Source organism: Apium graveolens, chromosome 8, assembly GCF_009905375.1.
Source record: "Apium graveolens cultivar Ventura chromosome 8, ASM990537v1, whole genome shotgun sequence".
Lineage (NCBI taxonomy): Eukaryota > Viridiplantae > Streptophyta > Magnoliopsida > Apiales > Apiaceae > Apium > Apium graveolens.
The window spans coordinates 199,248,732-199,260,040 of record NC_133654.1 but is presented as its reverse complement, the minus strand read 5'-3'; the positions used below and the strand labels follow the sequence as shown (position 1 = coordinate 199,260,040).

At 35.2% G+C, this 11,309-nt stretch overlaps 1 long non-coding RNA gene across 1 annotated transcript; it reads right to left on the bottom strand.

The window, feature by feature from the left end:
* Positions 1 to 7,065: 7,065 nt before the first annotated feature.
* LOC141677093 (uncharacterized) lies at positions 7,066 to 10,072 on the bottom strand. The gene is made up of 3 exons (XR_012557329.1): positions 9,920 to 10,072; positions 9,741 to 9,799; positions 7,066 to 7,344 (listed from the first exon to the last, which is right to left on the bottom strand). It is a non-coding gene; the product is annotated as an uncharacterized LOC141677093 (long non-coding RNA).
* Between the last annotated feature and the right edge of the window lie 1,237 nt (positions 10,073 to 11,309).

The following is an 11,309-nucleotide window of genomic DNA, read 5'->3' as shown; positions in this document are numbered from 1 at the left end:
CTACAGATCCAGAATACCTTGACAGAATTAATGAAGGACCACATAAGCCAACCAAGCTCTCTGTTGTAGTTGCAGATCATCCAGCAAAGACCATACCAAAGGAGAAAAATGAGTATATAGCTGAAGATATCTCATCCATTGCCAAGGATGCAAAGGTAAGGAATTTGCTGCATAGTGCCATTGATAATGTCATGTCAAACAGGGTAATTCATTGCAAGACTGCAAAAGATATATGGGATGCTTTGGAGACAAGATGCCAGGGAACTGATGCAATCAAGAAGAACATGAAGACTATACTCACTCAAGAGTATGAGCACTTTGACTCAAAAAGTAATGAGTCATTAACTGACTTATATGACAGGTTTGTCAAACTCTTGAATGATCTGTCACTGGTGGACAAGGAATATGATCTTGAAGATTTAAATCTAAAATTCCTTTTAGCTCTTCCTGAAAGTTGGGATTTGAAGGCTACTATTATAAGAGACAACTATGCTCTTGATGAAACTACTCTTGATGAAATTTATGGTATGCTCAAGACTTATGAACTTAAGATGGATCAAAGAAGCAAGAGATAAGGGAGAAAGTCAAGGACAGTTGCTCTTAAGGCTGAGGAGGAATTCCCCAAAGTGGCTGTCTCAAAAAAAGGCAAAGGAAAAGCTATCATCATAAAGTCTGATTCAGAATCATCAAGTTCTGATGATGATGATTCAGAAACTGAAAGTTTACCTGAAATAGATGCTGATGAAGAGATGATGAAATTATGTGCTCTTATGGTGAAGGGTATCACAAAGATAGCCTACAGGAAATTCAGAAGGGGAAATAAGTTTTTCAAGAAAGGTGGAAGTACTGGTTTCGGAAAGTATGAAGGCAAAAGTGCAAGGTCCGACAGAGGAGACAACTCAAAAGTCAAATGCTACAATTGTGGTGAAAGAGGCCACATATCTCCTAACTGCAAGAAAGGTAAGAGTGACAAAGGAAAGGCACTTGTCACAAAGAAGAAAAACTGGATAGACTCTTCAGATTCTGAAGATGAGGTGGATTATGCTTTAATGGCAAATGCTGATGGCAGCCCTGAAACTGCTGAATTAAAGGTACCTCAAACAACTTATGCCTTTCATACTGATGATATTACTGAGTTAAGATTATATCTTAAAACCATGTTTATTAGCTACAGAGATCAAACTTTAACATGTGAAAGATTAACTTCTGAAAATCTTGCTTATAAGAAAAGGAATGATTATTTAGAAAAAGAGTTAGTTATGTTCCATCAAACTCAGAAAGAGGGAGATGATGCTTTTTATGTTAGAGATGAATTGCTAAAATTGAACAAATCTCTCAAAACTGAGTTAGAAAAGGAAAAAGAGATTATCAGGACTTGGACTAACTCTGGAAGAACAACTCATAATTTATTAAGTAGTGGAAACTGGAAAGAGGGCTTAGGTTATGGAGATGATAAAAGTGAAAAAAGAACTGAACAAATTGAGCCAATTGTTGTTAAACAAACTGTTAAGCCAAAGGTAAATCCTGTTAAGTTTGTAGCTAAAACTATAAAGTCTGATTCTGAAAAGATGAAAGAGTCTGTGACAGAAGTTAAGGAGAAGTCAACTTCTGACAAATTAGAACAGGATAAACCAGCTGAAGTCAACATAGGCTTAATGACAACAAGGTTAAGGCAGCTAGGAAAAATAGGAATAGAAAGGAAGGTGTGAATAAAAGCAATAATTATATGCCTGTTCCTAATGCTCCTAGAAAGAAATGTTATAACCTGTGGAAACTCTAACCATCTTGCTTTTTTTGTAGGAAGAATAAGAATATAAACCCTTTACCTCCTAAGTCAGGAGTTAAGAGTCAGTCTGTTAGGTTTAAGCCACAAAATCCTTGTTTTCATTGTGGAAGTTTATGGCATTCCATTTATACTTGTAAGGAATATCATAGTTTATACTATGATTATTATCAAATAAAACCTTCTTTGAAGAAAGTTGTTTTAATTCCTTATAGTGTAAAGTCTGATGCAAAATCTGATATAAGTTCTGATAAACAGCATGTTAGCATAAACTATGATATTAAATCCGCTGCAAATGCTAACAAACTTAAAAAGGCCAAATGATCCAAGCAATTCCGGGTCCTTAAAACTAACCATTAGTGGTCTTTGTGATTGCAGGGAAACAGGAAAAATATCCTACTACTGTATAGTTGATGTTCAGGACCTATGACTGGAAATAAAACCCTGCTCTCAGACTTTGTGGAGAAAGCTGGCCTACGAGTTTCTTATGGAGATGACAACATAGGAAAAACTCCGGGATATGGCATTATTAATCTTGGGAATGTCATCATTAAATCAGTAGCTCTTGTCTCAGGACTTAAACATAATCTGCTGAGTGTGAGTCAAATATGTGATAGAGGTTATCATGTGGATTTCTTTGAAGAACACTGTGTAGTTGTAAGCAATTTTACAGGTAAAGTGGTTCTGAAAGGATACAGGCATGGTAACATTTATGAAGCCAGACTTTCAATAAGTTGTGATGGTTCTGCAATCTGTCTGTTGAGTAGAGCATCAATTGAAGAAAGCTGGAATTGGCACAAAAGACTCTCTCATTTAAACTCCAACAACATAAATGAGCTTGTAAAGAAAGATCTGGTGAGAGAATTTCCAAAATCAGTATTTGCTCCCGACGGCCTTTGTGATTCATGTCAAAAGGCAAAACAAAGAAAATCTTCTTTCAAGAGCAAAATTGAGTCATCAATTCTTGAGCCTTATCACCTACTGCATGTTGATCTATTTGGTCCAGTCAATGTCATGTCTATTACAAAGAAGAAATATGCTATGGTTATAGTGGATGAGTTCACAAGGTACACTTGGGTGTACTTCTTGCACAAGAAGAATGAAATTATATTTACTACTGATCATGTCAGACAGCTGGATAAGTTGGTCAAAGATTCTGTTAAAATTATAAGAAGTGATAATGGCACTGAGTTCAAGAATTCAATCATGGAAGAGTTCTGCAAAGAGCATGGAATCAAACAAGAATTTTCTGTACCTGGAACTCCACAACAAAATGAAGTTGTAGAAAGAAAGAACAGGAATCTCATTGAAGTTGCATGAACTATGCTTGATGAAACAAAGCTGCCAACCTACTTTTGGGCTAAACTGTGCAGACTGCTTGTTTTACACAGAATGCAACACTAATAAATAAGCATGGAAAAACACCATATGAGATGGTGAAGAAAAAGAAGCCAAATCTGAAATACTTTCATGTACTTGGTTGTAAGTGTTTTGTTCTTAAGACTCATCCTAAGCAGCTGTCAAAATTTGATCTAAAAGCTGATGAAGGAATCTTTGTTGGATATCAACTTTCCATAAAAGCCTTCAGAGTCTACAATTTTAGAACAAGGGTTGTCATGAAATCTATCAATGTATCTTTTGATGCTAAGAAGATTATTGGACTTGAAGATTTCAATGATCACGATCAGCTGAGATTTGAAAATGAAGACTTAAATTCTAATTTTGTAAATTCCGATGACTTAAATTATGATCCTGTAAGTACTGATGTCATTGAATCTATGGCAACAACTCCAAAGGAAAATGCACCTGTCCAGGGGGAGCAAGCTGAAGATCCTACCACATCTCAAGACTCTCAAGAAGTATCAGAACCTATCACTGGCTCTTCAAGTTCTGATTCATCTAGTTCTGATGAGCCAAATCTGATAATTCTGGAAGCTTTGATACTTCAAATCTTGAAGGATCCAAGTCAAACTCTGAAGTCTCAGAGAGCATAACTACAGGGGGACATCAGAAAATGCTGATGGAGACGACATGGATCATGGGGGAGGATCCAGTTCTAGAAGTCAACTTCAATCTGCAAGGAAGTGGACCAAATCACATACACCTGACTTAATTATTGGAGATCCTGAAGCAGGTGTCAGAACTAGAACTGCAACATCAAATGAATATCTCTATCATTCTTTTCTATCTCAGACTGAACCAAATAAAGTGGAAGAAGCTCTTCAAGATACTGATTGGGTGCAAGCAATGCAGGAAGAGTTAAATGAATTTGAAATAAATAAAGTCCGGACCCTAGTGCCAAGACCAAAGAACAGATCAGTTGTTGGCACAAAATGGGTGTTCAAAAAAAAACTGACTGTGATGGCATAATTACAAGAAACAAAGCAAGGCTGGTTACTAAAGGCTACTCTCAACAGGAGGGTATTGATTATGATGAAACTTTTGCACCAGTTGCTAGATTAGAAGCCATAAGGATCTTTTTGGCTTATGCTGCTCACAAAAAGTTTAAAGTCTTTCAAATGGATGTGAAAAGTGCTTTTCTTAATGGAGATTTGGAAGAAGAGGTCTATGTTGAACAACCTCCAGGCTTTATAGATTCAAAATTTCCAATTCATGTCTACATGGTTTGACAAAGCAGTTTATGGCCTTAAGCAAGCTTCTAGAGTATGGTATGAGACTTTAGCTCAATTCCTTCTGGAAAATGGATTTCACAGAGGTACAATTGATAAAATAATGTTCTACCTCAACCACGGAAATGACTTACTTTTGGTACAGATATATGTTGATGATATCATATTTGGTTCTACAAATGCCAAACTCTGTGAGAGGTTTGCAAAACTAATGCAGTCAAGATAACAAATGAGTATGATGGGAGAACTTAGTTATTTTATGGGCCTTCAAGTCAAGCAGAGTGAAGAAGGTACTTTTATCTGTCAATCCAAGTACACCAAAAATTTACTGAAGAAATTTGGAATGCAAGATTGTTCAACAACATCCACTCCCATGGCCACTACAACCAAGTTAGATAAAGATACTGGCTCACCAGTAGATATTACTAATTACAGAGGTATGATTGGTTCTTTACTCTATTTAACTGCAAGTAGACCTGATATCATGTATGCTACCTGTTTTTGTGCAAGATTTCAGGCTGATACAAGAGAACCTCACTTAATAGTTGTGAAAAGAATTTTCAAGTACCTTAAGGGTACAGCTGGTCTGGGATTGTGGTATCCTAGATAATCAGATTTTAAGCTAATAGGTTACTCAGATGCAGATTTTGCAGGATGCAAAATAGACAGGAAAAGCACTAGTGGAAGCTGTCAATTTCTTGGAGGCAAATTGGTTTCTTGGTTTAGCAAGAAACAGAAGTCAATTTCCACATCAACTGCAGAAGCAGAATATATTGCTGTAGGAAGCTGTTGTGTACAGATTCTTTGGATGAAGAATCAGTTACTGGATTATAGGTTAGAATTTTCTAAAATCCCTATTTACTGTGATAATCAAAGTGCTATTGCTATAACAGGTAATCCAGTTCAACACTCAATGACAAAGCACATCAATATTAGGTACCATTTCATAAGGGAACATGTGATGGAAGGTACAGTGGAATTGCATTTTATTCCAACAGATCAACAACTAGCAGATATCTTCATCAAACCACTATTTGAAGCTACTTTTACAAGACTGGAAAATGAACTTGGAATGGTTTCAGGTTCTTTCTCTAAATCTGCTTAGTTTTTGTTCTCATGCATCAGACTTTATGATCAGTGTTTACAAATTGTCTTATCTTCATGAAATCTGTTCTTTAATTGAAATTTATTAAATACTGATTGTTATCTGATGTGGATATTTAAACTCTGATAATGTTTTGAATGTTCTGTGACTATTCAATCCAATGAGGATAACTGTGCTAAATGCTGACCTAGTAGTCTTTAACATACTAGAAATCCCATGTTTGAATTAGTTGTTTATGTGGAAACTCATTAACACAAGCAAATTCTGATTTTGAGCTTAGTCAAGTTTACTTTGTGTATCTTATTACTAAGTCACAAACTAGATTCTTGCTTCTTATCTGTTAGATTCTGATGTCAGTAAATCTTAAGAATGAACTAAATGCTGATAAGCCTCACTTATCAAAAGAAAAGAAAAGAAAAGAAAAATCAGGTACTCCTTTGATATCTAGAGTAAATATGTGGAAGGGAAGACCCAAGTGCATTGCTGGTATTAAGTAATATGCATTAGAAAAGCAAATAAATTTTCTTGGTGACTTTTCACATTCTCTGATTACTGGAGAAATACTATGACAACAACATAAATTCTGATAAGCAGTCGTGACTCACTTACACTGAGAAACCACTGTAAAAAGGAATTTTAAAAGATGCATAAAATGAGCACAAGCAGTTGCGGTGGATTCATGCATAAATTTGTTCCATAGTAGACTTCATGATTGATGACAGATTTTAAGCACTTTTTTTAGTTATGCCTTATTTCTAAGATGTACTGAAGTTTATCAGACTTTAATCTTTATCTGATATTTTGCTGAATGCACACACTTTCACTCCATATGAATGATTAAAATTACTGTGGTGATTAAGTTGTTTTTGACAAACAGTTAAGTGTCATTTGCATAAATTCTGAGGACAAGTTCTGATGGAAGTCCTGATGATTAAACTCTGAAGGAAACAAGTCAGTATTTGTATGAAAAATCACAGAAAAAGATATTCACTTTTTGAGTTCAGAATCCATATTTTGATGACTGTTAAAATCTGATATAAGTTAAGTTTTGATATTAAATCCTGATGGAATCCTTGATGCTTACGTGGCATTTTTCTTTACTTGACTTATTTGTGAAAAAAACTGAAATAGTCATATTTAAATCAGAATATATTTGGGTAAGATAAAAACAGTCATAATCATTATGGGTTAGTGATAAATGTATTTGTCTTGAAAAACTGCATGTGCACAGTAATTATTGTTTATTTAACGTGCTTATTAACTCTTGCTTTACCTTTTTACTGACTGTTATTATTATACATCGGTCTAGGGAGTCGAGGCATCATTATTTTTACTCTTAATCGTTAAACAGTCCTCGCGTCCCTTGGTATTCCATTGGCTATTTAAATGACTGATCATCCTTCAGTAAAATCACATCTTTTCATTTCCCTCAAACAATGGCACATTTTAGTTGGTTTTACTGCTATGGCACAGACACTGTAACGCCCCCAAATTCGGGGTCAGGAATCTGGGTCATCACGCTATCCTTCAATCATGTGTAACCTGCATTAACTCAATAATCTAATAATTTCATATCACAGACCCCCAATCTCACACACTCACAAGTTATAGCCTTAGAAATGACGTACAACCAGTATCATCTGTTATTAAAACTCAAATGTACTTTACAGGATCTCAAACAATTATTCATAACCTCTACATGAAGTTACAATAATTACGACTGATATTTTATACCTATCTGATACTCTGGCACAACTGAGATAAAGCTGCCATGGATTCTCCCCATGACTGCAAGCAACAAAGTCCCACACCGGCATACTAGTTATCTGTTATGTTGTGTCATTTAAAAGAAAGCAAGAGTGAGCTATAATGCCCAGCATAATAATGTACAGTATGAAAATGACTGTATGATAAACTCACCTAAAACATCATATATGATAATTACGTTTTATTCGAAAATAGTTTTCCTTGGTGATACTCACCTTCTTATGAAAACAATCCTTTAGTGGATTTTATTATCCTGTAAATACCTTAATAGTAAACCCAGCACCTAGGCTTGGGTTACGGTATTGCATCATAATTCCAATTAGAAGAATATGACACTCGTTGGAGCCACCACATACGATGATCAGTCGTAATACGATAATAGTAACCTTTTCTACTAGTAGAAGGACAACACCTTCGCATCCCGGTTATCACCTTGGCCGCATTCGGGCTACGTGTCTCATTTTGGGTATACACATACTTCACAAGTTCCTGAGTACACAGAGTACCTTCGCCTGCGGTACCTTTGGTAGTCCATCTAGCACACATGGTACCAGAGTCTACCCCTCCCTTGTCCTTTTAAAAGTATTTTATCATATCTCGAGAACTCGAACCACATCGAAGTTTCCCCAAAGCGTTTTGCTTGTTGATAGAAACAACTTATCTTATTAGGGTGTATGTATATATATGTATACGTACTTCCGAAATTTTCGGAGGAGATAATTAAATAGGGGGGGGGAGTTTCTCCTTGAAACTATATTCAAAATATTTAAAATAAGTCGAGATGATATTTTTCGATGATCCGAAATTATTCGAATGGTGTTCCGAAAATCAGAAAGTATTTTAAATCAGGTTCTATGATTTTTAAATCATAAATAAACTCTTAAATAAATAATAATTAATTAAATGATAATTGATAAATAATTAAACCTCGAAGGAGTTTACTTTTAAAAGAATATCTAAAATAATATTCCTCAACTAATTTATGTTTAAATAATTTAACGATCTTTAATATATAATCGAGTCTGAAATAAATATTCACCGGAGAATACTTCTCCATAATAAATGATTAGTTAAATAATGCTCATTATTCGAACAATAAAATATAGTTGTGGGAATACGATCTTTGAAAATCATTTTAATAAAAGTTCGAGGTATTTAATATTTCGTAAGTGGACGTTGAGTCCTTTGAAACGTAACTGCTATGGACTTTAATCGTCCTATAAATATCACCGGAATGATTCCCGGGTTTTTATTTTATAAAAACAAAACTGACGGATTCTCGGTCTTACAACTTATACATCACGCTCTACCATAGCGCTAATATTCTTAAATAAAGCACCTCCGGAATACTTCCGGGTTTTCATCAATTTTTACTGACCGATCCTAGGTCTAAAATATATACACGCAACGCTACTCGCTAGCGTTAACTTTCTCAATTATAAACTCCTCCGGGATACTTCCGGGTTTTTATAAGCGTACACCGACCGACTCTCGGTCTAAATATAACATTTCGAACTCGGTATGAACATATACCAGAAATTATCAACAATTGAGTAATGTAATACATCTCAAACTTCGTAAAACAGTTTAAAGCAATCTCATGCATATATCAAAGTTTTATAAAATATTCACAACACAACAGTTCTTAAAAGGTAGGGTTTGAAAACTTGTTGGGGTATCTCGAGGTGGAGGGTGCACTCATTATGCACCCTCTCAACTTATATTACCCTTATTATTTCTTTAAGTCCTTATTCACAGTATGGTCTCTTCCTTTTTCAAAGTATCTTAAGTCCATTTTCAATTTCGTCGTCGGCTCCGCTTATGGATTCTTCGGTTTCTTATTGCGCGGTCTCGGCTCCGATATTTTTATAAAATTGAAAAATAATTATTTTCACTTGAAATTTTTATGGAAGCTAATAAACTCTATTTCTTAATCTATGTAAACATTTTATGATTTATGAACATTTTTAAATCGATCCTTTTTATTTTCAAAGTTCGTAATTCGTAGCAGTTTTTGTCGCGTAAATCACTTTTAGTAAAACGGCCATAATTTTTTATCCGTAAATCGAAATCAAGCGATTCAAGCGCCTAAACGATCCTTATAAAATTTTCTATCATAATCTAGGGTTATTTATCAATAATCTACAGTTTAAAGCTTCGGGACTTTCTGCAGAATCTTAAAGTTATGTTTTGTTCATTTTAGCGAGATTACGGTTACGATCGGAGTTTCATTTATGCCTTAAATCTTTATACTACCACCAACAATCAACATATAATCATCACCACACTAACCTCTCAATAATATCATGTTCTTGAGGCAACAACAATCAACCTTAAATCTACTTAGCTAAATATCAAGATTACAACAATACTTCCACCAACACTAGGTTTACAACTATATTCTAAAAGGATCTTGAATTTAAATCTTAAATAAGGTTGGGTCAAAGATTTATACCTTCTTTAGAGAGTGGGTAATGCTTAACAAATCTTAGATGATCCTTAATTAGCTTTATACTGATCACAACCTCAAAACGAAATCAAGAACACAACATTAATTCTTGAGTTAACTATTCATCTGAACTATAAAACATTAAAAACGGAATTGAGAATCAAGGAGGTGAGGAGACTAGTTACCGTAAATGTGTAGAGCTTCTCGAGGGCTTCGATTTGATAGGTAGAACGCGAAAAATGGCCAAGGGAAACTCAAGATACAAGCATTTCATCTTCCACCATTTCCATTGTTATTTCCTCTCGGTTTTTGATAAAAAAATGGGGGAAAGAGATGAGTTTTACTTGGTTGTTTGTGTTTGTGGTGAAAAATGAAATGATGCAAAGATATATACTTGGTTGATGTTTACTTAATTGTGTGGTTAAAATAAAGAGTGAGGTGTTAGCTTGGTGGCTTAATTAACACCACTAATTTATTTGCCAAGTGTCACTTACTCATGGTGTAAGGGTGTTGTCTTGGTGTTTAACTTGTGTCCACATCTCTGCACTACTTGCATTATTCACTCGTTTAATAGTTTTACGATTCATTTATCGTTCGTTCTCGTTGATCGTTTCGAAGGGAACGTATCCGTGGTTTCATTGCCAGGGCTCTATAAATCCCTCTTGCTATCCTTTATTACTCCTTTAATCCCTTTTTATAATCCTTGGTTTCAATTCCTTAATTCTTATTCCTTCAACCTAATTCCTTCAGTGTCTGGTGAATTCTCGGGAAAAAAATGAAAGTGTCCGATTTCGAATTCCGACGACTTTTACATACACTAATTTGGTACGTATAATCATAATATCAACTTCGAAACTCATTTTCTCGTGCACTACATAGTGTGGGCTAAAAAGTTTTCCCCGTCCGTTAGGGTTACTATTTATTAAATGTTTTTACAAAGTCTCAAAAATTCGAGTTATTACAGTCTTCCCCTCTAACAAGGATTCCATCCCGCAATCAATCAGAAAATAGGTGGGTATATCTATTCCTCATTGCGTCTTCAAGTTTCCAAGTTGACTCTTCGATATTTTGATTCCTCCACAAGATTCTAACCAGCTTCACAGTCTTGTTGCTTAGCAGTTGTTCTTTTTGGTCCATTATCCTTACTGGCTGCTCAATGTAGGTCAGGTCTGGTTGCGAATTTACCTGCTCGTATTCTATTACATGCCGTGCATCTGCATGGTACTTCCTTAACATGGACACATGGAACACGTTGTGCACTTGTTGCAGATTAGGAGGCAAGGCGAGCTTGTAAGCTAGAGGTTCTATTCTCCTCAAAAAATTTAAAGGTCCTATGAATCTGGGACTCAGGTTCCCTTTCTTTCCAAACCTCATTACTCCTTCCATGGAGATACCTTTAACAACACTGAATCCCCTGCTTCGTATTCTCTATCATTTCGAATCTCATTACTCCCTCCCTCACTCTTACTAGTGCTAAAGTTTCGTTCCTTAATATTTGCTCATTCGGCGCATCATCTATGTCGATTATTTTATGTAAGAAGTTCTCATTGTATTTCTACATGCTCGAGTCCTGCT